The 27,102-nt window shown below is 45.6% G+C and overlaps 1 long non-coding RNA gene across 1 annotated transcript; it reads right to left on the bottom strand.

Annotated features, from left to right (window-relative positions):
• Nucleotides 1-26,596, bottom strand: LOC137652084 (uncharacterized). Its single transcript, XR_011046173.1, has 3 exons — nt 26,538-26,596; nt 16,141-16,239; nt 1-601 (listed from the first exon to the last, which is right to left on the bottom strand). It is a non-coding gene; the product is annotated as an uncharacterized lncRNA (long non-coding RNA).
• Between the last annotated feature and the right edge of the window lie 506 nt (nt 26,597-27,102).

Genomic DNA, 27,102 nt, shown 5'->3' with positions numbered 1-27,102 from the left:
ATCTGTAATAAATAAATTCACGGCTTCCAGAAATAAACACTCTTTGATAAACTTTAAATAATATAGTAATATCGTTGTTGTAAAAGTTTATATTACTTTTTTTGCTGTACCTCAACTTGTTTTTTTTCTTTCATCTTTACTTAGCGATTGCTATTGAACCTACGGGTTATAAATGGAGTGACTATAGTAACACACAACCCCCAACATCTCAATAATACAGCGAATTGAACATTTACAGATATTTGTAGTACTGTAATGACATTTCTCATAAAGCTGGTCTGGTCTGATGCAGATTGCCATGCCTGTAGCATGACACGGGCTCTTGTCGTAGGACAGCCCGTAGTCATAAGGCTATTTCAATACTCCATAAAGTTTGATGGTTGGTGGCCGCTTCAGTGGAGATATTTCGGTACTCATTTTGGAATTGGAAATTAATCAAATTAATCGATAGTTTGTCTTCCTTGGCAAGTTTCTTGAATTTTTTTTTTTTTAGCAAATCCCAGATTATTTGCTGCTGTTCTTCCTCTTGATGTCATTAGGAATGTCTCACAATTTTGAGCAGGGGCTGGAAATAATTTCTTCTTCTTTTGATAGTTCTAGTCTGAAAAAAAATAAAAGACGTTAATTCTACAGATACTGTACTATATACAAGTCTTATTCAAATACCTTACTATGCACTTCAGTATAAAGACTAATTTTAGTAACATTCTGCAAAATAAACTTTAATGATTAAATATTCTAATGCAATGAATAAAGTGGAAATAATGACAAACTAGACATATCCATGAAATCTATAATAGCAACTATCACAACCGAAAATAGATATTGTACAGTTAGAAAGTATCACTTCCTGAATCTTAACAAGGAAATACTTCACTATAATAATCTAATGTCTTGAATAAAACATCCTACCCTACAAAAGATAGGATACATGGTCAGACGCACAAAATACTAATAACACATGAAAAAGGGTTATGTATAAATTCTTGGAAAAAATAAGATCTTCTGACATGGGAACAGTTTCACGAGTAGAATAATACTTAGTATACATGGTATTGTGCAAATGAATAAATATTGTTTTATTCATTCTCCTGAAATCGTTAAGAACTTCGCAAATCTATCAAGCAAAAGCGCCATTCCCGTAATTGAAATGGCATACTAAATTTTCATTATGTATTGTATGGATCCTCCATGAACTAACTCCAGCTCTATCATATTAATTAATTGATCTATTTGATTTTGATGATAATCTTCAATTGATGAACCAGCTTATTCTATCCATCTTCACCATCTTGCTTCTTCTACCTTCAACTACGGAAAAAAATTAATACTCTCTGACTAGTCTTGATTAGTTCATTGACAAGCTTATCCAACACCATTAAACTGACAACCTGGTTTTAACGGAGTCACGTCTCTAACGCACATATACACAGAACAACAATGTCTTTTGCCAGTGATTAACCAATGTTACATTAAATCAATGAAAAATCTATCCAATCTTATCCATTAATTATATAATCCTGCCTTTATCCACCATTGGCTATCCTATCCTGCCTTGGCTCCTTGACCAACCTATCATTGTCTAATCGAATTACTAATTTTATTATACATCAATTAACAGATTAATTATTGTTTTGACTATTATAGTGCTCGCATCACCAAACCTTTAGCAAGAGTCGGCATGACTCGCACAATTGCAAGCTATTAGATTTTAGTGGTCCTTTGTATGAATCTAAGCTTCAGGTTATATACTGGATCTAATAATCTAATAACAAACAATGGCTTAGGTCAAGCCATCTATCCTACAAGCCTAAGAAATAATAAAATTATCATCATAAGATCATGACTTAGTCTTTTACCGTATCCTCTTAGTAACCTAGAAGTAGGTCTTTCATAGATTTCTGATAAGATCATGACAGCCTTTTTCCGTATCCTTTTAGTGACCTAGAAGTAGGTCTTTCATAGATTTCTGGTAAGATCAGGACTTAGCCTTTTATCGTATCCTCTTAGTGACCTAGAGATAGGTGCTTCATAGATTTCTGATTGATATTAGGAGGATTGTCAAATAAGTTTTTTTTTATATAAACCCATCAGTAATATAAGCATTTAATGGAGTATGTATTGTTGCCAGGGTATACAACTAAACTAAATATACAATGAATTATCTACAGCAGTTATAATAATCATCATATCAAAATCAAACTAACTTTTAAGACAGAGTGGAAATACCAGATTGAAAATGTAACAAACTACAAATATCTCTTCTTATTGAAAAGTGTACATGACTTGAAAGGTTGGGGAGACTGCAACTTACTACAGATTTCTCTCCTCAAAATCCGACTTCCTCCTTAACTTGGAGATTCATTGAGATCTACCTCATATGGATTTAGCTCTTGTGGACCTAGCACCAATACTCATGATATAAAACATAGAGAGGGTGCGTACGAGTGAGCGGCTGTTTTGAGTGCTCTATCCAAACAAGTAAGGATGCTTAAGAGGTTGAAAACTCATGCGAGGCACAGGTCGATAAGCCTGGCATGTAAGCAAATGGTAAGTAGCACTCTCAACCCAGTCAGGTGATCACGTTAATCACACCTGGAGAGCATGCACAGGGGAATCTGAAGACTTGCTCTGGCAAGTGGTACATGAAAGTGCTACATACTCATGCTATCTGCATAGGTCACAATAATAGTAGTACCATAATTACCTATAATTTATATTATATTACTTATGGATGGGGTTTGCTTTACCATGGCTTGCTTCGCTTAAAAATGAATAATCTCACTGTTCCTCTGTTCTGGCAAGAGGTATATAGATGAGCTGCACAAGCCAATCAAGTGAACCATTATTTTGGAGACATATTTTACTTTCAGAATCATCACGATCTATTGTGCCCTGAGGTACTATGGTGAGAGGCGGCGACCACAAGTGGTCGGCAGGCATCATCATCTGGATGCTTTGAAGAGCTGGAGCGAGGCATAGACGAGTCTAAAGCTCACTTATGAGGAACTCAAGGGGGAGACCACTCAGGGAAGGAAATCCTTTCACAGGGGCGAGAAAGGAGACCTTCCTTGCAGGTTAGAGGAACAATCCGAACGCATTTCTCCTGCTGAGGGAACTCGGCATACTGAGCATGGTCAGCCTGCTGACAGAGATCAGCTATCATACTCACCCTGAGGGGATGACAAGCCAAGCTGGAACTCCGGGGAGACCCTACCAGCAACTCCTTTCCTGCCAAGGAGTTACAGAGGATGTCTCCACAAAGGGGGGGGGGAGACGAAGCTCGTCCCTGAGGAGGCAGGTAGAAAAAAAAGTTTCTCTTAACGAAGAAACCCATCTGAGTTCGCCCTGCATGTCGAGCGAGATCAGCTAGCATGCTCACCCCGAGGGGATCACAAGCCTGGCTGGGACTCTGAGGAGACCCTATCAGCAACTCCTCTCCTACCAAGGAGTTGTGGAGGACACCTCCACAAAGGGGGGGAGGTGCGAAGCTCGTCTCTGCGGAGGCAGGTAGGAGAAGCAAATTTTCTCCTGCCGAAGGACCCCATTGTGCTGAGCAACCTCTGCTAGTCTGCTCACCCCATAGCGATCGTAGGTCCAACTGGTACTCCTGTGCTGCCGAAGAATTGCGGAGAATGCATCAGCAAGAGGCACAAGACCTGTAGGACATAAAACCCCTCCAGAGGCTCAGGGAAGGAGAAAAGCCGAGGCTGACTACTGCAGAGGCAGATGTGTGCTTACGCTGTCTCATGAATCTGCGACTCCAAGGGCCGTTGCTTAGTGGGGCGATACGAAAGCCCCAAAGACGGCAAGAGTTGACTCCCCTGCGGTCATGGTTGCTGCCGCTTCGCTAGTAGCAGCAGCTCGGCCTTTCAAACCTGAGGGTTATCTAGGAGTCAACAAATGACACTTGTTCATTCTTCCTTCAAAGAAGACAGAACGAGAAGTGGCAAAAGGGGAGGAAAGGGGTACTGGAGAAATAAGTTAGGAATACCTCGACATTAGGGAAAACCCCTTGGGACATGAACCCTTTTCAGATCTATTCTTCCAATGCATACTGACCCACTCACCAGGGAATACTTTCGTGTACTGCATGTTTCATTATTAGCTGTGGTGAGACAGAACATCTGCACTTCACTGAACCAAAAACAAAGTGGATCAATGAACTCGGGAAGCGTATGATGGGGATGGTCTAGCTATGCCAACTAGCAGAGAGTTGTTATACCTCACTCTAACAGTTTATGACTCGTCACCAGCAAGCCGGGACAAAAATATCCATAGTATATAAAGTGTGAAAGGGTTTGTATTCGTGTAGGAACAAACTAAATTTTAAAATGAATTCAATTCCTGTGGAAAACATGACAAATTCGTAGATAATTTGTATTTTACCTAACTATACAAACCTTAGCTATTTATTAGGGGTTATACTTTCGGCGGAGCTGAAATGACGAGCCATTAAAATTTAAGCGAGAGTTAACTACCCACACCGCTAGTTAGCAGGGGTAGCGGGGGGTAGCTTGCTACCACTCCTGTTCACATACCTGTAATTTGGTCACTTTGCTTGGAGGTAGGACTTCAAGGGGGATAGGGTTGGCGGGCAAGTTTGTATAAATAGCTAATGTTTGTTTAGTTAGGAAAAATACAAATTATCTACGAATTTGTCATTTGTTCCGTAACTGGAATACAAACTACGCTATTTATTAGGGTTGACTCGCCCATTAGGAAGGGTGGACGTCCCTGCCAATCTGGGTTTTGGCTTTGCCCAGGGGCTCCTTCTCTGAGTATGTTAGTACTCAAAATAAGGAGTCTCTGCCCTCGCTAAAACCTTGCTACGCAAGGTTCGCTGCCTACGCAAGCTGTGTGTTGAGACATGCAGAAGTGTGACTGTCTAGGTAAAGTTATTCCGAGTCTATGTAGGAAAAACCTGACGTAACCCAGACTTTCCCAATACCACCTCGCCAGGGTATAGGGACGCAAAAGTATTAGCTTAATACTAGGTACACAAGGGACCATGGTTTACCTGCAGTGGTTTGAGGTCAGCTTATGCAGAGAACCTAGGATGCTGCTTTCCCCATGAGAGGGTATGATGAAGAAAAGAATAAGAGCCAGTAAAATCTTTTCATTCACGCAGACTAAAACCGGGTAACAGTGCCCTCAACCTTCTGCTACTTGTCGAATAAGGAGCTTGAGGTATACAACCAGCTGTTGTCCAGCCCCCACCGGACCGATAGAGATCGTATCGAGTTCCTGTGGGTCACGTCTTGCAGGAGAAAGGTTGTGAAAGTCACCTGGAGCATTCACATCCTTTCTAGTAAAACCTGCATCACAGAGTAATCTGCTAAGAAGTACCAGGGGCATAGACACTGTGAGTTGTCATGTCAAGATGATTTTTCGGTGATCCTCCTCTAGTCTCTCCCAGTGGTGATGACAAGAGAAGGGACTGGGTGGGCTGTTGCTGCTTTCTTTAAGTAAAGTCTCATACCTTACCCAGGGTACAGTAACGGATGATTTGGATCGTCCGTTACCGAGTGGAGAATTATGTAGGATCCGTCACCTCTGGAGACTGTCTGGCAACATACTCAGGGACGAAACTGAACGTTGTCTTTCGCCCTTCTCAATAATGGGCGATGTCGAAAGAGAGACCATGAAGTTCCTTGATTTGTATGGTTGCTGTCCGAATGTGTAGGAACATTATGTTCTTAAATCAGGAGAAAATTTGTTGCCTGGTGAAGCGGAACATAAGCGTCTCTTTAGAGATCGGAGAATTTGAACCATGTTCCGAGAGGAAGGTCTCAATTCCGTCTGGGGAAAGGCAAGTTGTAAATCCGTATGAGTTAGGAAAAGTCTATCGATGAGAGGGTGTCTTTTTCTTTCAGTTTGAAGGTGAAGGATCAAGGTTGAGTGATCATCTTTACCTGTCGAAACTGAATAGGGAGTCTTTTCCTCTTGTATATACTCAAGGATTCCGCTATTGCTGGAATCGAGGTATCGAGTGGAGAGAGACACTTTCACATGACACCAACAGCACATTACATTATACTGCCTAGTAGACTGATGCTGAGGAATTCCTCAGATATCTAGAAAACCTTTTCGCAAAAGAGGTATTGGGTAGTCTCCAGGCGTACAATCATAGCAAAGCTATAGTTTGTGGTAGGTGTCGAAGTGGGTTGTCAGTGATGTGGAGAGGATTCTCTTGGAGACACTATCAGGAGCTGTAAAAGGTTTGGAAACCGTTCTGCATAATGCCATAGCGGAGCTAGAAGAGTCCTTGAGAGGTTGACCGTTGTTCTAGCTTTCTTGAGTGTCCTTCTCCAGATAAAACAGGGATGAGACGTGAACGTCATTGTTGTACCCGCCGTTGTTGCTAGAGCGCCTTGGGGTCTAGGGCTGAGGAGCAACGACAGCCTGGGATTCAGAAGCGTTGCGAACAGATCCCTAGTTGAAGGACCCCGTAAGGTCGGGGCTTTGTCGGCTCCAAGGTGATCCAAAGACTATTCGGTATACCTTATTTGAGATGCTGTGCACAGATTGTCAGCGAGCATGTTCTTCTAGTCTGGAATGAAGCGGGCTGATAGTGTTACCGAACGGACTTTGGCCCATCTTAGTGTTTATACTGTTAGATGGGAAGAGATTACGAGCAAGTTCCTTCTTGCTTATCGATGTGAGTCTCTATATGGTGTGTGTGGTGTGTCGTCCATCACATCACTGAGTGGTCTGTTTGGAACCAATGAGGCTGCTGAAGGACCGGAAAGTTGGCCTTCATTTCTTAAGAGATTTAAGTGAAGGTACTTTCGGACTCTGTCCAGAGGGCTGAGGTCGTGTGATGCAGCACTATGGTCCCTCCTCTCTTCTTTTGATGTGTTCTAAGCACAATCTCAAGTCCGAGGGGTGGGGAAAGATGAGAAGGTTATGCCGCTCTGTAGATTCTCGACTGACACCCATCCCTTGAGGTTTGTCCAAACTTCTGGTCCCATGGGGGTCAGAATGTTTGGGGGATCGAGGGTCTGATTCCAGTCTGACTCCCCTTTGGAATGAGAGTTGTTCTCGTTTCGAGAAGGTTTTGTGGAGATTGGTGTCTAGAATCATTCCCAGATACACCAGTCTTCCGGGAGGGAAGTAGGGAAGACTTCCGCAGGTTTACCCTGATCACTGGATCTTGGTAAAAAGACTTCAGAAGTTCTGGTGTTAATGCAAGGTTGCCACCGAGTCTGCTAAGGTCAGTCAGTCGTCCTGAAACAGAGGAGACAGAAGCCGATCCTGTGAGACCAGGATGGGTGTAGTGGAAAGACCGAAGCACAGTGCCCTGAACTGGTGTTTTTTGTTTGTCTAGACTAAATCTTCCAAGCTTCCTAGATGGATGGTTTGGACCTGGGAGTAAGTGTCCTTTAGGTCCAGTGTGCAAATGAAGACCTGAGGTCTAAGCCCTTGTTCGAACTCCAACATGGTGTGGACATCGACCCAAAGGGACAGCTCCTTGCGGATCCTTTTTAATGGAAGATTGTCGACGCTGGAGTCTTGACTCGTGTCGTTAAGAATCAGATGCGATACCCAGTGTAAGAATTCTTCTCAGAGAGAATTCCTTTAACTAACAGAATGAAGGCAACGCTTAGCCTTACCATGCGCCCTGATGGGATTGATGCTATTCCTTAGAATAGAATCAATCTGGCGAATGTTAATCAATGGTTAACAGTTGGGTATCGTGGTTACTGTACAGTTGGAGAGTGCTCGCAAGTAGTTCCCTATCAACAAGCCGTTGATGAGGGTTGTCGAACGTTTGCCGATCACTTTAGTGTGATGGCGAACGGCCAGTAGCGAGAAGTATGTTGTATACTTTCTGATCTAGGAAACTACGGGAAGAGGTTGACTAGTAAGTTCGAGTCACAAACTGCTGGCGAATTGCCGATGATCAGTGAATCGGTGGTCTGTGAGCCGATGGTGAGTTAAGAGATCACCAAGCAGATTATGGTACCCCCTGGATGGTCAGAGATGAGCAAGCTGAAGATGGGCTGGTCAGAGATCAGCGAGCTGAGTTCAGTGATCGAAGAAAGATGAGCTGCCCATCGGTGATCTAGTGATCAGCAAGCTGATGACTGCTTATTGACTAGCAATTGGTGATTGGAACGCTAGCAATCGGAGATCGTTAGTCAATGGAGGGACTAGATGTCAAAGATCAGCGTTGAGCTAGCAATTGGCGATTTGGTGACCGGCGACCTAGTGATCAGTAAACCGTGAACTAGCCATCAGCAAACAGTGATTTAGAGATCAGACTGTTGATGCTTTCCTGTTTGCTGACAGTGGTCTGTCAAGGAAAAAAGAAACTTCAGAAGAGACAGGGACCAAGGATTCCCGGTTTCGATTCCCCTTGCAAGATGGAATCTTCGGGATCTTGAATCCTTCTGTGAAAACTTTTTCCTCTTTTCCCAATGGCAATGTTATGTGTTTGCAGGGAGCAATGGGGCCATGGTGACCTGTCCAAAAAGTTTTATTTCTTTTTACTGTCTATTGCGCGAGTGTGTAGGAGAGTACTGGAGCGATGGCACACAGGATGATGCTGGTGCTCAATTTCTGCCTGGAGAGCAGGCAAGCGCTGGCGCATTGGCTCTGCGAGCACTGACTCTTTGGCAAGAGCTGGCGCATTGGATCTGAGACCGTAACTGTGCAGGAGGGCGCAGGAAAGTGCGGAAGAGCGCAGTAAGGCACTGTGAAGTTTTGTGCACTCTCCCTAGAATGCGCCGAAGCGTGTGACTGGTTGCGCAAGGGCGGGTGCACTGGCGCGTGCATGAGAGTACAGTACTACGTGGAGACTGCTGGCACGAGCGTGCGGAAGACCATCGGCGCCCGCGCGCAAGACTATCATTGGGCGCGCCCGCGAGGAAGGCCATCGGGCGCTTGCGCGGGAGATCATTGGCGCTCAAGCACAGAAGACCGTTGGCACGGGAGCGCGCGGAACTGTCGGAGCGCGCACGCAGAAGACACTGTGAGTTGTCATGTCAAGATGATTTTTCGGTGATCCTCCTCTAGTCTCTCCCAGTGGTGATAACAAGAGAAGGGACTGGGTGGGCTGTTGCTGTTTTCTTTAGGTAAAGTCTCGTACCTTACCCAGGGTACAGTAACGGATGATTTGGATTGTCCGTTACCGAGTGGAGAATTATGTAGGATCCGTCACCTCTGGAGACTGTCTGGCAACATACTCAGGGACGAAACTGAACGTTGTCTTTCGCCCTTCTCAATAATGGGCGATGTCGAAAGAGAGACCATGAAGTTCCTTGATTTGTATGGTTGCTGTCCGAATGTGTAGGAACATTATGTTCTTAAATCAGGAGAAAATTTGTTGCCTGGTGAAGCGGAACATAAGCGTCTCTTTAGAGATCGGAGAATTTGAACCATGTTCCGAGAGGAAGGTCTCAATTCCGTCTGGGGAAAGGCAAGTTGTAAATCCGTATGAGTTAGGAAAAGTCTATCAATGAGAGGGTGTCTTTTTCTTTCAGTTTGAAGGTGAAGGATCAAGGTTGAGTGATCATCTTTACCTGTCGAAACTGAATAGGGAGTCTTTTCCTCTTGTATATACTCAAGGATTCCGCTATTGCTGGAATCGAGGTATCGATTGGAGAGAGACTCTTTCACATGACACCAACAACACATTACATTATACTGCCTAGTAGACTGATGCTGAGAAATTCCTCAGATATCTAGAAAACCTTTTCGCAAAAGAGGTATTGGGTAGTCTCCAGGCGTACAATCATAGCAAAGCTATAGTTTGTGGTAGGTGTCGAAGTGGGTTGTCAGTGATGTGGAGAGGATTCTCTTGGAGACACTATCAGGAGCTGTAAAAGGTTTGGAAACCGTTCTGCATAATGCCATAGCGGAGCTAGGAAAGTCCTTGAGAGGTTGACCGATGTTCTAGCTTTCTTGAGTGTCCTTCTCCAGATAAAACAGGGATGAGACGTGAACGTCATTGTTGTACCCGCCGTTGTTGCCAGAGCGCCTTGGGGTCTAGGGCTGAGGAGCAACGACAGCCTGGGATTCAGAAGCGTTGCGAACAGATCCCTAGTTGAAGGACCCCGTAAGGTCGGGACTTTGTCGGCTCCAAGGTGATCCAAAGACTATTCGGTATACCTTATTTGAGATGCTGTGCACAGATTGTCAGCGAGCATGTTCTTTTAGTCTGGAATGAAGCGGGCTGATAGTGTTACCGAATGGACTTTGGCCCATCTTAGTGTTTATACTGTTAGATGGGAAGAGATTACGAGCAAGTTCCTTCTTGCTTATCGATGTGAGTCTCTATATGGTGTGTGTGGTGTGTCGTCCATCACATCACTGAGTGGTCTGTTTGGAACCAATGAGGCTGCTGAAGGACCGGAAAGTTGGCCTTCATTTCTTAAGAGATTTAAGTGAAGGTACTTTCGGACTCTGTCCAGAGGGCTGAGGTCGTGTGATGCAGCAGTATGGTCCCTCCTCTCTTCTTTTGATGTGGTCTAAGCACAATCTCAAGTCCGAGGGGTGGGGAAAGATGAGAAGGTTATGCCGCTCTGTAGATTCTCGACTGACACCCATCCCTTGAGGTTTGTCCAAACTTCTGGTCCCATGGGGGTCAGAATGTTTGGGGGATCGAGGGTCTGATTCCAGTCTGACTCCCCTTTGGAATGAGAGTTGTTCTCGTTTCGAGAAGGTTTTGTGGAGATTGGTGTCTAGAATCATTCCCAGATACACCAGTCTTCCGGGAGGGAAGTAGGGAAGACTTCCGCAGGTTTACCCTGATCACTGGATCTTGGTAAAAAGACTTCAGAAGTTCTGGTGTTAATGCAAGGTTGCCACCGAGTCTGCTAAGGTCAGTCAGTCGTCCTGAAACAGAGGAGACAGAAGCCGATCCTGTGAGACCAGGATGGGTGTAGTGGAAAGACCGAAGCACAGTGCCCTGAACTGGTGTTTCTTGTTTGTCTAGACTAAATCTTCCAAGCTTCCTAGATGGATGGTTTGGACCTGGGAGTAAGTGTCCTTTAGGTCCAGTGTGCAAATGAAGACCTGAGGTCTAAGCCCTTGTTCGAACTCCAACATGGTGTGGACATCGACCCAAAGGGACAGCTCCTTGCGGATCCTTTTTAATGGAAGATTGTCGACGCTGGAGTCTTGACTCGTGTCGTTAAGAATCAGATGCGATACCCAGTGTAAGAATTCTTCTCAGAGAGAATTCCTTTAACTAATAGAATGAAGGCAACGCTTAGCCTTACCATGCGCCCTGATGGGATTGATGCTATTCCTTAGAATAGAATCAATCTGGCGAATGTTAATCAATGGTTAACAGTTGGGTATCGTGGTTACTGTACAGTTGGAGAGTGCTCGCAAGTAGTTCCCTGTCAACAAGTCGTTGATGAGGGTTGTCGAACGTTTGCCGATCACTTTAGTGTGATGGCGAACGGCCAGTAGCGAGAAGTATGTTGTATACTTTCTGATCTAGGAAACTACGGGAAGAGGTTGACTAGTAAGTTCGAGTCACAAACTGCTGGCGAATTGCCGATGATCAGTGAATCGGTGGTCTGTGAGCCGATGGCGAGTTAAGAGATCACCAAGCAGATTATGGTACCCCCTGGTTGGTCCGAGATGAGCAAGCTGAAGATGGGCTGGTCAGAGATCAGCGAGCCGAGTTCAGTGATTGAAGAAAGATGAGCTGCCCATCGGTGATCTAGTGATCAGCAAGCTGATGACTGCTTATTGACTAGCAATTGGTGATTGGAACGCTAGCAATCGGAGATCGTTAGTCAATGGAGGGACTAGATGTCAAAGATCAGCGTTGAGCTAGCAATTGGCGATCTGGTGATCAGTAAACCGTGAACTAGCCATCAGCAAACAGTGATTTAGAGATCAGACTGTTGATGCTTTCCTGTTTGCTGACAGTGGTCTGTCAAGGAAAAAAGAAACTTCAGAAGAGACAGGGACCAAGGATTCCCGGTTTCGATTCCCCTTGCAAGATGGAATCTTCGGGATCTTGAATCCTTCTGTGAAAACTTTTTCCTCTTTTCCCAATGGCAATGTTATGTGTTTGCAGGGAGCAATGGGGCCATGGTGACCTGTCCAAAAAGTTTTATTTCTTTTTACTGTCTATTGCGCGAGTGTGTAGGAGAGTACTGGAGCGATGGCACACAGGATGATGCTGGTGCTCAATTTCTGCCTGGAGAGCAGGCAAGCGCTGGCGCATTGGCTCTGCGAGCACTGACTCTTTGGCAAGAGCTGGCGCATTGGATCTGAGACCGTAACTGTGCAGGAGGGCGCAGGAAAGTGCGGAAGAGCGCAGTAAGGCACTGTGAAGTTTTGTGCACTCTCCCTAGAATGCGCCGAAGCGTGTGACTGGTTGCGCAAGGGCGGGTGCACTGGCGCGTGCATGAGAGTACAGTACTACGTGGAGACTGCTGGCCCGAGCGTGCGGAAGACCATCGGCGCCCGCGCGCAAGACTATCATTGGGCGCGCCCGCGAGGAAGGCCATCGAGCGCTTGCGCGGGTGATCATTGGCGCTCAAGCACAGAAGACCGTTGGCACGGGAGCGCGCGGAACTGTCGGAGCGCGCACGCAGAAGACAGTTGGCGCGCACGAGCGCAGGAGACCGTCGGTGCATGCACGGAAGACTGTTGGCACGCGCGCATGGGAGACTGTTAGCGCGCACGCATGGGAGACTGTTGGCGCGCGCACGCATGGGAGACTGTTGGCGCGCGCACGCATGGGAGACTGTTGGCGCGCGCACGCATGGGAGACTGTTGGCGCGCGCACGCATGGGAGACTGTTGGCGCGCGCACGCATGGGAGACTGCTGGCGCGCGGGCACGGGAGACTGCTGGCGCGCGGGCACGGGAGACTGCTGGCGCGCGCTCACGGGAGACTGTTGGCGCGCGCGCACGGGAGACTGTTGGCGCGCGCACGGGAGACTGTTGGCGCGCGCACGGGAGACTGTTGGTGCGCGCGCACGGGAGACTATTGGCGCGCGCGCACGGGAGACTATTGGCGCACGCTCACGGGAGACTGTTGGCGCGCGCGCACGGGAGACTGTTGGCGCGCGCGCACGGGAGACTGTTGGCGCGCGCGAAGGTAGCGCTAGTAGGTTGGCAGGTCAGCTGGCAAGACGACCAGAAACTGGGATGAGCCCTTTGGAAGAGCAAACATCCATGATGGAGACCATAAAGGTCCACGGAAGAGACCAGGACCGAAGTCCAAGGACTAACAGCGGCGTAAGGTTGCGTTGGTAGATCGGTAGGTCAGCTGGCAGGACGATCATGAACTGAGATGTGCCCTTTGGAAGGGCGAGCATCCACCGATGGGGACCGTAAAAAGGTTCGCATTAGAGTCCAGGACCTAAGTCCAAAGGACTATCAGTGGCGTAAGGATGTGTTGGTAGATCGGCAGGTCAGCTGGTAGGACGATCAGGAACTGGGATGTGCCCTTTGGAAGGGCAACCATGAAAGGTCCATAGAAGAGTCCAGGACCAAAGTCCACAAACTAAGTTGCAGCGCAAGGTTGCGCTGGTAGGTCTGCTGGTAGGATGATCAGGAACTGATGAGCAGTGTGATCCTCTGAAGAGGTGTCTCTATGAGTGGCCTCTCTCGCGAACGGGAGAGGTGAACACTTCGTAGAAGAGACTTGAAGGCGCCCATGAGGGCCGGTGGATCAGTAAGCTGACCTTTAACAGTAGCGATCCTCCGAAGAGGAGTCTCTATGAGTGGCCTCTCTCGCAAACGAGAGAGGTAAGCACTTCATAGAAGACACTTGCCAAGACCGTGCTCCGTCCCTGAAGGAAGAGAAACTCAGTAAGGGGGGAGAGAAGTCTGGGCAAAGGCAGTAAAAGCAGTTGGAGATGATGAATTTATTAAGATGTTGGAAGTTCTCCCTCGGAAGGGAGAAACCACCTCACACCTGGGGAGGAATCTTTCACTCGGAAGGGAAGTTGTCAAACCCCTGGAGGCGAACCTCCTTTAGCGTTCTAAGATGATCTGAAGTGCTGGTTCATGTCACGGGAGTACTTCTAAGAGAAGGCATGACGCCCATGACGACGTCCTCTGAGGGACAGCAGTGACAGCAGATTCCAAAGGCATGAACAGAACAGCTCTGCTTCGTCGGCACTCTTAGTCAAACGAAGAAAAACTGCATAGTTAACTGGGAAAAAATAAAATTAATTATTTAACAGGAATTCCCTAGGGAGGAACTCCGAAGAATAAACCCCGAGGGAACAGCATAAAAATAAGTATTGCGCCCTTCCTTCCCCAGTCGACATCCACGGGAGAAGGGGGGAGCGGAGTAACTGTAATAAAAATAGAATTACAATTATTTAAATCTGCTAAGAATATTCACTAATAAATAGAACCACTGATCCTCCGAAGGGAAGTGTTCCCTACGGAGAAAAGCTGAAAAGTTGAAATTACACTTAGAATTTCACTAAAAATAATTGAGACAAACCATCGAAAGAGTAACCTAACCCGCGGACGGGAAAGGAGCTTCCCCACTAGTAAACTGTTGTTGATAAGGTGAACGACCTTGAGAAGAGAAAGACAGTAGTCAATCTCTGAGAGGCCACATTCCCTTCGCTCAGAAATCAACGTTTCCCGTAGGAAAAGGGAAAAGGCAAAGACAATAGTTGAATGAAGCGGGCCCAGACGATGACGATTCCCATGCGGCCGCCGAGTTAACGGTTATATGCCGACGGGAAGACCGATGGACCAGAGAGGGAGAGGTCGTTCCTCACGAAGTGGAACTGTGCTGGCCTTGCTAGTCTACGCAAGTGTCGCTGTCGTATATGTATCACAAACACAGCACAAACACTGAAAAGGAAACTTATCACATTTCTATACACATATATACATAAACATTAAGAATGTTTTCGTATATATACATGTACCTGTATAAGAAAAAGTATGTTAAAAGACAAAAATTAATGGCAGTCCAGAATAGGCGAGGAGGGAGAGAGGAAACAACCGCTCTCCATCCGAGCCAAATGTAAAGTGACTAAATCACAGGTGTGTGAACGGGAGTGGTAGCAAGCTAAACACCCCCCCCTACCCCCGCTAACTAGGGGTGTGGGTAGTTAACCCCCACTAAAATTTTAATGGCTCGTCATTTCAGCTCCGCCTAAATTATTACCCCTAATAAATAGCGTGGTTTGTATTCCAGTTACGAAACAAATTTTCTTTCGACAATATTCAGGGTGAAACTGAAGCCCGATGGAGAAAAAATGGCTTATGTAAAACAGTGTCTGAGGATTTATGAATAGATATTTGGATGCCTTTAAATGGTTAAAAAGGCCAGCTAATACTCAAGTCCTTCAATAAACAGAATGCTGCCGAAGGGAAGTGAAAGCAATGCATGCACAGTAACCACAAAATCATTCTCGCAAAAATAAACAATGGACTTAAAAAATTAAATGGTGTTCACATTTTGGTTGATTGATACATAAATTAGAAGAGAAACCATTAGAGGAATGTGATATGAATTACAGATAATTATGGTACTTTAATAACAACCCATAAAGATGGCATATGGAGAACATCTATGTGCCACTTGCCAGAACAGAGGAGCAGTACGATTGTTTATTTGCTTCCATTTCACTTTGTACCAAATTGCTATGCAGTTCACTACTACAAGCAAGTAACTTATAGATACCATAGAAAATGGCTGTTATTAGTAAACAAATCCATTAGAATTGAGAGCCCATCCTATATTATGTTTATATGAGGCAGGCTGTGAATTAACATTGAATATCAACAAACATGGAACTTGCCGTATAGTGGTACAAGGTTACGAGCATAACTGATGTGCATCAGCATTATGAACAGAGTCGAAACTTGGCATGAAAATATAAATGAGAAAAAAAGTCACAAAAGTATACAGGATACCATAATTTTTTCTATTAGTAGGTTAGTTAATGAACTAACACTAATCATTCACAACCGGACCTTGGTCCGCTGTGGCTCACTTTGCTCGCAATTAAACATTATATTATTGCTCCTCTGTTCTGGCACGTGGTATATGTTACGCTATACATGTTAGCTGAGTGGGCAAGTATTTTGCTGGACAAAAATTCAGTGTCCCAACAACCTACAGTATATACGGTAAAATTACAGAACACAGAATTACATTTATAATGGTAAAAACAACTAAACCTACCGTTAATATTGCGCTTTCAACGAATTTGACCTTTATTTCCACCGGAAATGAACAGTTCTCCCATTATCCACCCCCTTCCCAATGGACATGGGCGGGAACCTGAAAAGTCATTATTTAACACTTTTGACATTTGTAAAGGCCACTTAACTTAACAAACCCACCTAACCTAACCTAGTAGCTCCAGGTCATAGACCTAACCGGGAGGCAGGACTCACAGACAACCCTTCCCAGGTCACAGACCTAGCCAGGGGCAAGCCACCCAGACGCCCCTTTCCAGGTCACTAAACCTAGGGGGGTCAAGCCCACCCCAGAACCGCCTACCCAGGTCACAAACTCTAAGTCTGAAATAATTCCTTTCCTTATATGATTGACACCTACTGTACATCTCTTTTTTTTTTTTTTTTTTTTGTCTTACCAAGCTTCACAGCCAAGTTACAATAAAAAATGTGTTGGTCATCCCTAACAGATAACTCAGGATTGCACTAAGGGCACTTTAAAGTTTGAGGGATAACACAATGACATTTTAATAAGGTGTTCACTACAATAGGTGTAAGCCTACCAAAAAAGTCACCATTGAAACTACACTATAGCATCCATATAACTATAAGGGCAGCCATTACGCTTCATTTCGTTAGGTTCCACAATACCCAACCAACAAGTAATGGAATAATAAAGGGACTGAGGAGTCCTCTTAAGAAAACGGGGCATGTCAAAAAACGGCCAACGTCACAATCAAGCATAAAAACATATGGTAGGGGAAGGTAGGAAGAGGAGCTATGTACAATCGAATGAACAGGTGTAATCCATTGGCAGAAATGATGTGAAAGTAGGGCTAATGCGCAGGAAATGTTATTTTTATTAGTAAAATAAATTTTTGAATATACTTACCCGATAATCATGTAGCTGTCAACTCCGTTGCCCGACAGAATTCTACGGGAGGGATACGCCAGCTATCACAATACTAGAAGGGGGTGTACTCACCAGCGCCACCTGTGGCCAGGTACTACAGTACTTCTTGTTGACACCTCCTCAATTTTTCCTCGGTCCACTGGTTCTCTATGGGGAGGAAGGGAGGGTCAATTAAATCATGATTATCGGGTAAGTATATTCAAAAATTTATTTTACTAATAAAAATAACATTTTTCAATATTAAACTTACCCGATAATCATGTAGCTGATTCACACCCAGGGGGGTGGGTGAAAACCAGTGTACAAGATTAAAGGATAGCTAAGTATCCCGTATTTCATATAATCAGTTATCTCAAAATAACAATGAAATAATAAGTACCTGGTAAGGAAGTCGACTTGAACCGTTACTCTGCCTTTTTTAAGTTCGTCTTCCTTACTGAGCGCAGCGTTCCTCTTAGGAGGCTGAATCAACTCTAAGGTGCTAAAGTACATAGGGCTGCAACCCCTACTAAAGGACCTCTACACAACCTCTAACCCAGGCGCTTCTCAAGAATGAATTGACCACCCGCCAAATCAAAAGGATGCGGAAGGCTTCTTAGCCTACCGTAACAACCATAAAAACAACAATAAAAGCATTCAAGAGAAAGGTTAAAAAAGGTTATGGGATTAAGGGAATGTAGTGGCTGAGCCCTCACCTACTACTGCACTCGCTGCTACGAATGGTCCCAGGGTGTAGCAGTTCTCGTAAAGAGACTGGACATCTTTAAGATAAAATGATGCAAACACTGACTTGCTCCTCCAATAGGTTGCATCCATTATGCTCTGCAGAGAACGGTTTTTATTAAAGGCCATCGAAGTAGCTACGGCTCTCACTTCGTGGGTCCTTACCTTCAGCAAAGCAAGGTCTTCCTCCTTCAAGTGAGAATGGGCTTCTCTAATCAGAAGCCTTATATAATACGAAACCCCGTTTTTGGACATGGGCCTCGAAGGTTTCTTGATTGCACACCATAAGGCTTCTGACTGTCCTCGAATAGGTTTTGACCTATTAAGATAATATTTCAGAGCTCTGACAGGGCAAAGAACTCTTTCTAGCTCATTACCTACCATGTTGGAGAGGCTAGGAATTTCAAACGATCTAGGCCAAGGACGTGAAGGAAGTTCATTCTTAGCTAAGAATCCGAGCTGTAAAGAACATGTTGCAGATTCGGAAGTGAACCCAATGTTCTTGCTGAAGGCATGAACCTCACTGACTCTTTTAGCTGTTGCAAGGCAGACGAGAAAAAGTGTCTTAAGGGTAAGGTCCTTGAAGGAAGCTGACTGGAGAGGTTCGAACCTAGGCGACATAAGGAACCTTAAGACTACGTCTAGATTCCAGCCTGGAGTGGGTAGACGACGTTCTTTAGAAGTCTCAAAAGACTTAAGGATGTCTTGAAGGTCCTTGTTGGAAGAAAGGTCCAAACCTCTGTGGCGGAGAACCGAAGCCAACATACTCCTGTACCCTTTAATCGTAGGAGCTGAAAGGGATCTCTCATTCCTAAGATGTAATAGGAAGTCAGCTATTTGGGTCACAGAGGTATTGGTAGAGGAAACTGCATTGGCTCTACACCAGTTCCGGAAGACTTCCCACTTGGATTGGTAGACTCTACGAGTGGATACCTTCCTTGCTCTGGCAATCGCACTGGCTGCCTCCTTCGAAAAGCCTCTAGCTCTAGCGAATCTTTCGACAGTCTGAAGGCAGTCAGCCGAAGAGCGTGGAGGTTTGGGTGCAACCTGTCTACGTGAGGTTGACGTAGAAGGTCCACTCTTAGAGGGAGAGTCCTGGGGACGTCGACCAGCCATTGTAGTACCTCTGTGAACCATTCTCTTGCAGGCCAAAGGGGAGCAACCAGCGTCAGCTGTGTCCCTTCGTGCGAGATGAACTTCTGAAGGACTTTGTTTATGATCTTGAACGGTGGGAATGCGTAAAGGTCGAGATGGGACCAGTTCAGCAGAAAAGCATCCACATGAACTGCTGCTGGGTCTGGAACTGGGGAACAGTACAAAGGAAGTCTCTTGGTCATGGAGGTGGCAAAAAGATCTATTGTCGGCTGACCCCACAAGGTCCAAAGTCTGTTGCACACGCTCTTGTGGAGGGTCCATTCCGTGGGGATGACCTGATCCCTTCTGCTTAGGCGATCTGCTGAGACGTTCATGTTGCCCTGAATGAACCTCGTAACTAGGGTGAGGTTTAGACTTCTTGACCAAATGAGGAGGTCCCTTGCTATCTCGTATAGGCTCCTCGAATGGGTCCCTCCTTGCTTGGAGATGTAAGCCAAGGCTGTGGTGTTGTCGGAGTTCACCTCCACCACCTTGCCTAGCAGGAGGGACTTGAAGTTCAATAGGGCTAAATGAACTGCTAGTAGCTCCTTGCAGTTGATGTGGAGCGTTTCCTGTTCCTCGTTCCACGTTCCCGAGCACTCCTGTCCGTTCAAGGTCGCGCCCCAGCCCGAGTCCGATGCATCCGAGAAGAGATGAAGATTGGGGGTCTGAATCGCCAACGATAGGCCCTCCCTGAGAAGGAGATTGGTCTTCCACCACAAGAGAGTGGTCTTCATCTCTTTGGTGACGGGGATAGAGACTGCTTCGAGCGTCAAACCCTTGTCCCAATGAGCTGCTAGATGGAATTGGAGAGGGCGGAGGTGGAGTCTTCCTAGCTCGACGAACAGGGCCAACGAAGAAAGGGTCCCTGTGAGACTCATCCACTGTCTCACCGAGCAACTGCTCCTCTTCAGCATGCTCAGGATGCAATCTAGGGCTTGGCTTATCCTTGGGGCCGATGGAAAAGCCCAAAAATCCTGACTCCGAATCTCCATTCCCAGGTACACAATGGATTGGGAGGGAATGAGCTGGGACTTTTCTAAATTGACTAACAGACCCAGTTCTTTGATCAAGTCCAAAGTCCAGTTGAGACTCTCCAGACAGCGACGACTCGTGGAGGCTCTCAACAGCCAGTCGTCTAGATAAAGGGAGGCTCTGATGTCCGATAAGTGGAGGAATTTTGCTATATTCCTCATCAGATGCGTAAACACCATAGGAGCTGTGCGTAAACACCATAGGAGCTGTGCTTAGGCCAAAACACAGGGCTTGGAATTGGTAGACAACCTTTCCAAAAACGAATCTCGGGAAAGGTTGGGAGTCTGGATGAATAGGAACGTGAAAGTAAGCATCTTTCAGGTCCAACGAGACCATCCAGTCCTCCTGCCTGACCGCTGCTAGGACCGACTTCGTCGTCTCCATAGTGAACGTCTGCTTGGTGACATAAGCATTGAGCGCGCTGACGTCCAGCACCGGTCTCCAACCTCCTGTCTTCTTGGCCACCAGAAAGAGACGGTTGTAGAAGCCCGGGGATTGATGGTCCCGGACTATAACCACTGCCTTCTTCTGTAACAGGAGCGACACCTCCTGGTGCAACGCTAGCCTCTTGTCCTTTTCCTTGTAGTTGGGAGAGAGGTTGATGGGAGATGTGGTCAGAGGGGGTTTGCGGCAGAATGGTATCCTGTAACCCTCCCTCAGCCAACTGACAGACTGGGCGTCTGCACCTCTCTTTTCCCAGGCTTGCCAGAAGATCTTGAGTCTGGCTCCTACTGCTGTCTGGAGAGGAGGAGAGTCAGTTTTTGCCTTTAGAAGCCTTGGAACCTTTCCTAGACTTGCTCCTGGAAGAGTCTGGACGGGAGCTTCCTCGGCTGGGGGCTCTACCACGAAAGGGCGGAATAAACCTCGTAGCAGGAGTATCAGCCACTGGGGTGCGATAAGTCCTGGGGACTGAGGGAGCAACCTTAGTCTTTCGAGCTGATGAGGCCACAAGATGATGGGTGTCCTTTTGAATCAGGGCCGCAGACAAGTCCTTAACAAGCTCTTCGGGAAACAGGAACTTAGAGAGCGGAGCGAAAAGGAGTTGAGACCTTTGACAAGGTGTGATGCTGGAGGAAAGGAAGGTACAAAGCTGCTCCCTTTTCTTAAGCACTCCTGACACAAACATTGAAGCAAGCTCGCCAGATCCATCCCTAATAGCTTTATCCATGCAGGACATTAAGAGCATGGCTGAGTCCTTGTCCGCAGGGGAGGTCTTCTTGCTAAGGGCCCCCAGGCACCAGTCTAGGAAATTGAACATCTCAAAGGCTCGAAATACACCCTTTAGGAAGTGATCTAGATCGGAGAAGGTCCAGCAAACCTTAGAGCGCCTCATTGCTGTTCTACGAGGAGAGTCTACCAAACTTGAGAAGTCAGCCTGGGCAGAGGCAGGTACTCCCAAGCCTGGTTCCTCTCCTGTGGCATACCAAACGCCCGCTTTAGAAGTGAGCTTAGTCGGAGGAAACATAAAGGAAGTCTTTCCTAGTTGCTGCTTAGACTGCAACCACTCCCCTAAAATTCTTAAAGCTCTCTTAGAGGACCTTGCAAAGACGAGCTTAGTATAAGTTGACTTGGCTGGCTGCATGCCCAGCGAAAACTCAGATGGCGGAGAGCGGGGGGTAGCAGAGACAAAATGGTCTGGGTATACCTCTCTGAAAAGAGCCAAGACCTTACGAAAGTCAATAGGAGGCGGAGAAGACTTGGATTCATCCACGTCTGATGAGGGATCCAGGTGTGCAGCCTCATCATCAGAAACCTCATCACCAGAGTGTAGCGAAGTGAGAGGTAAGGTATGCTGAACAGCAGAATCTGCACGAGCGGGAGCAAAAACGCTTGTGGTTTCATCCGCAAGTCTCTGCTGCTGAGGCAAAACCTGAGGTTCAGGCTGCAAAGGCTGGTCAAAAGGAGTAGCAGAAGGAAGGCGCATGGGTGGAGGAGGCTGACTCCTGGCATGAGTGTCTTGCCTCAAGGGTTGCGCTTGCTGTAAGGTGAGCGGATGCGCAGTAGCAGGTTCCTGAGGAACGAGTTGAGGTTCCTGAGGTGTGAGCTGCGAGAGTTGGGGTAGTGGCTGCGCAGAACGCATTACTTGTCTCGCGAGTTGAGGTTCCTGAGGCGCAAGGCTAAGGTGTTGAGGCTCTCGCCTTGAGGAGGGTTGAGGTCGCTGCAGCGAGAGCTGAGGTGTCTGCCTCATGGATGGGAGAGGTTGTTGTACCTCAAGAGAGTGTTGCCTCACAGGTGGAACCGCAAGTGGAAGCGGAGGAAGTAAGGTATAAGCTTCCTGTTCCCATTGCTGAGGTTGCCTTAAGGAAGGCGGAGGTAGCTGCACACCACTGGAAACTGGTAACTCAGTACGTGGTAAGGTATCCTGAGGAGCCTCAACATCGTACGCCTGGCAGACAGGACTGCGGTTAGGCGGAGCGATCGCAGGAGGAGGTGTAACCTTCTCAGCCTGACACTCACGCATCAAGACCGCAAGTTGTGACTGCATGGACTGCAGTAGAGTCAACTTGGGGTCGGCAGACACTAAGGTCTGCTGAGGCAAAGCCTTAACAGAAGAGATCTGTTGCGGCAGCACCTTACTCCTCTTAGGAGGAGTTCCTTCAACTGATGACTGCGGCGAGTCAGAGCTGATCCAATGACTGCAGCCAGGTTGTAGAGCTCTTGAGGTCTGGACTCTGCGTTTGAGAGGTCTTGAGACCTGAGTCCAACGTTTCCTCCCTGACAATTCTTCAGCAGACGAGTAAAAGACGGGCTCAATCGTCTGCGGGTGGGAGTGACGGTTTCTGGAAGACACGCCCGCAACCACCGAGGATACTTCTGTGCGCCGATCAAGGCCTGCTGAACCCTTTTGCCCTTCGACATTGCTTCTCCCCTGGGCTTGGGAGCTTGCAAGAGGTCCCGGACTGGGAGGACGACTGGCACGCACAGAAGTACCCTCACGCACCACACTGACACTGACACTAGCACTTGGCACTGCACTGACACTAGCACTCGTCACAGCACTGGCACTATTACCACCCACTGCACTCTTGACCTTAAGTTCCTTGACTTCGGCCATAAGAGACTTATGATCACTAACCACCGATTCCACTTTGTCACCTAAAGCCTGAATGGCACGCAAAACAACAGACATATCAGGTTGAGGGCAAATAGTAGGTTCGGGGGTAGCCACTACAGGGGGAGGAAAAGGTAGGGGATCATGAGGTGAGGAAAAAAGTGAAGAGCGAGAAGAACTCCTCCTAACTCTCTCTCTCTCTAACTTGGTTGAATATTTAAGAAATCGGACAAAATCAAGTTCCGAAAGTCGGGCGCATTCCTCACATCGATCTTCCAACTGACAGGGTCTTTCCCTACAGTCAGAACAAGCGGTGTGAGGATCTACCGAGGCCTTCGGAATACGCCTATTACAAGACCTACATCGTCTATGGGGTGGGGCTTGTGAAATGTCAGACATCTTGAATCAAAGAGTTAGCCAAGTGGGGATTCCAAATCAAGCAAAAAGATCGTTAACCATTAATCAGAACTAAATAATAGCTATCTAAGCTAATATAGAAGTTTTCCAGTAAAGCGACAGCCGAAATCTGAGAGAAATACTTCACCAAAAGCCGTGAAAATACTCCAAGATCATAAGCGTATCCCAGAACGTCTTGCCGGAAGCACGACAGAGGAAAAATTGAGGAGGTGTCAACAAGAAGTACTGTAGTACCTGGCCACAGGTGGCGCTGGTGAGTACACCCCCTTCTAGTATTGTGATAGCTGGCGTATCCCTCCCGTAGAATTCTGTCGGGCAACGGAGTTGACAGCTACATGATTATCGGGTAAGTTTAATATTGAAAATTATAAAGTTCTTAATACGCAACTAGGTATGTCCAAATGTACGAACAGGAGCGGATACGTGAGGTTTGTAAAATGTAAACAAGAGAATGAAATAAAGGTAAATTTTTAGTTTCAGCCAAATTTGGAAAAATGCAATAAAAATATATTTGTTGCATCAGAAATAGTGTGGTTTCAATGAATTTAACGTTTATTTTGACTGCAAACCAACCGATTTAGAGATTTACTATGTATACCCTAGTTCATCCCACCAATTATGGGGGACACCCTTTGGGAACCGGGGTTTTGGGTGGGGGAAGGGGGGGAGGGTGTTGGGGCATTGAATGATATTTGCAATAAATGAATAATTAATGTTCCAGCACCCCTCCCCCATACCCCTAACTAGGCCTACCGGGGGGAGGGGGGTAGGGCCCCCCAGCGACTCCCCCTTAAAGCCACAGTAATTTTCAGGGCACCACAGAACCTAACAAACCCACCTAACCTAACCTAGGGGCCCTGTACCCCTACCGGGGGGGGGGCTTCGCCCCCCCTGCGACCCCCCCTTATGGCCACAGTAATTTTCAAGGCACCACAGAACCTAACAAACCCACCTAACCTAACCTAGGGGCCCTGTACCCCTACCGGGGGGGGCTTCGCCCCCCCTGCAACCCCCCCCCCCCTTATGGCCACAGTAATTTTCAAGGCACCACAGAACCTAACAAACCCACCTAACCTAACCTAGGGGCCCTGTACCCCTACCGGGGGGGGGCTTCGCCCCCCCTGCGACCCCCCCTTAAGGCCACAGTAATTTTCAGGGCACCACAGAACCTAACAAACCCACCTAACCTAACCTAGGGGCCCTGTACCCCTACTGGGGGGGGGGCTTCGCCCCCCCTGCGACCCCCCCTTTAACCAGGGGTAAATTTGAATATATATATTTTGTTAAATCACTTCTTACCTTAAACGGAAGATGACGATGAAGATGTGGAAGGTTGTGGTTGACCCTCCTTTACAGATTTGGTACAATACCACACATGTCTATCCTCACGAAAATGTAAAGCCGAATCACATTTACCACACTGGACACTTAAAGGTAATACGGAATGCTCCCTTAGAAAACGATTCACTACTTCAGGAGTTCCATTATAATTCCCATGAAATCTGCCGATCACATCAAAATAGGAATAACGACATATTTCACACAACCGTACCGGAGGATCCATGACAGTCAAGTGACGTGTGATGAAAATATAGAAACCGGAACTTTTGAAAACCGAAAACAAACGACAATCACGGGTTTCTCCCATAATGAAATAGGGAAAAAAACAAAATACTATCGTTTACAATGTTATATTGCACGAAAAACAGATCCTTGAAACAAGACTGAGAGACCAATGAATCGTCCAATAATAACCCTTGAAAAGAACCCAGTAGTATTTAGATTGGAGGAGCGACATTAGTGGGAGGAGCAAATGCGCATTCAAGCAAATATTGTCACATTGCGCAATGGGGAGGAGCCAAGTAAGATGAAAACAGATATACAAACGAACAAGAGCTACCTTGCGTGCCCATGGAAAGATATACACTAAACTTAGAAAAAGTCAAGACCTTCAATTCCTGAAATATTTTTTTTCTCTGTAAGTATGCATTAGCAACAATAATGTATTGAGAAGAAGTGTTTTGTTATCACGGTTTACTAGGAAAATATATTAATATAATACATTTCCCAATTTGGTTGAATCCAAAACTTTACCGAAATAAATATTTCAGGGGAATGGGATGCCAATATTTTGTGTACATTTTCGTGGATTTATTATGCCTCCCTAAAATATTACTATTTCCCCACCCAAACACCACTGATCCCACAAGGTAGCCCTCATTAACATAAGATATATAGGGTATATCTTATGAAATATTTATTTGCGATGGAAATAAAGGTCTTTTTAGAAGAAAACGGGAGTTTTTCTATACAAAACAACAGTCCTTTATCAGTAAAGCTTCTTCCGCGCTTTCCTATAGTAATACACAGAGAGACTTGGGACGAAGTAACCTGTTACAATCTATTTGTGAGTGAAATGAGCCCTGGCATAGCGAAAACCACTTGCGGGACCTTATATGAATTATAGGAAATATTCATATTTTTATTTCCCATCACGTAAATTAACCAAACATTTTATCAACTGGTTCTCTTGTGTTTATTTTCCATTTCTGACTATTGTTATTGCTGCAAATCACATTATTTTTGGGGAGGTTTCCCACCCGAAATAGATTTCCCACATGGATTCCTCTAATTGTTGTTATAATGGCATAGGAAAACTCATGAGCGAGTTGTTTACCACAAGATTCATTGTCAGCAATGGATAAAACATAAGATTAACCCATGGCAATAACAATATCGTTTTAAAATTCGAAATAAAATTAATAGTTAACTTACTGTAACATTCGAAATAAAATAGTTTACTGTAGAAAGGAAAACACTCCATTAAAGTATTCTCTAAACCAAAGGCCTCTAAATTGTTTTACAGTTCTATAGCTTATTAAAACTGATATCCGTAACACATAAGACTTGGACTTTGGAAGAACAAAGTTATGCCATTGGTCAAAATCTCGAAAATCTCTTCGCCTATGATTACAGACTCAAAAAACGTAGTAGCCCTACCAACAGGCAATCTGCATGTCTACTCATTATTCTATCATTTTAATGACTAAAGATACTGAAATATACTTAACCTGGTATCTATAATAATGTTAAAAAACCTTTGGAAATATGTGGAAGGTTTAATTACCAAAAAATGTTGTAAACAAAGAGTCGAATGGCCATTTTCGTCCTCCACCAAGACCACCCAGTAGTGTAATGACACACTCGACTGCGGAACAATACATTTAGCAGGAATATTGGAATGTGGAAACAATTCTTTTTTCTTATTTATTCATTATCTAGTCCTGTCTTGCTTTTGAATACTGTTATAAAAAGATAGAACGAAAAACTCTATATCAAATAAATACTTACCTCCTATGGTTTTACGGTAGGAGGGAAGAAATACCATGAACTACTTTTCTGACTTTTTTCTCAGACTTTTTTTTTTTATCGGAATTTCATACAAGCAAACAATTATATGGACATCATCATATAGAATGCACCTAATTATATTTTTCTTACATACGCAGATCACATACACATAAAAACACACATACACACCCACAGACAGACAGACAGACAGACACACACACACACACACACATATATATATATATATATATATATATATATATATATATATATATATATATATATATATATATATATATATATATATATATATATCTTTTACCTGCCCTTTAAAGGTAAAA

This window comes from Palaemon carinicauda, chromosome 13, assembly GCF_036898095.1.
Source record: "Palaemon carinicauda isolate YSFRI2023 chromosome 13, ASM3689809v2, whole genome shotgun sequence".
Classification (NCBI taxonomy): Eukaryota; Metazoa; Arthropoda; class Malacostraca; order Decapoda; family Palaemonidae; genus Palaemon; species Palaemon carinicauda.
The sequence above is the reverse complement of the archived record's forward strand: the minus strand, read 5'-3'. Positions and strand labels throughout refer to the sequence as shown.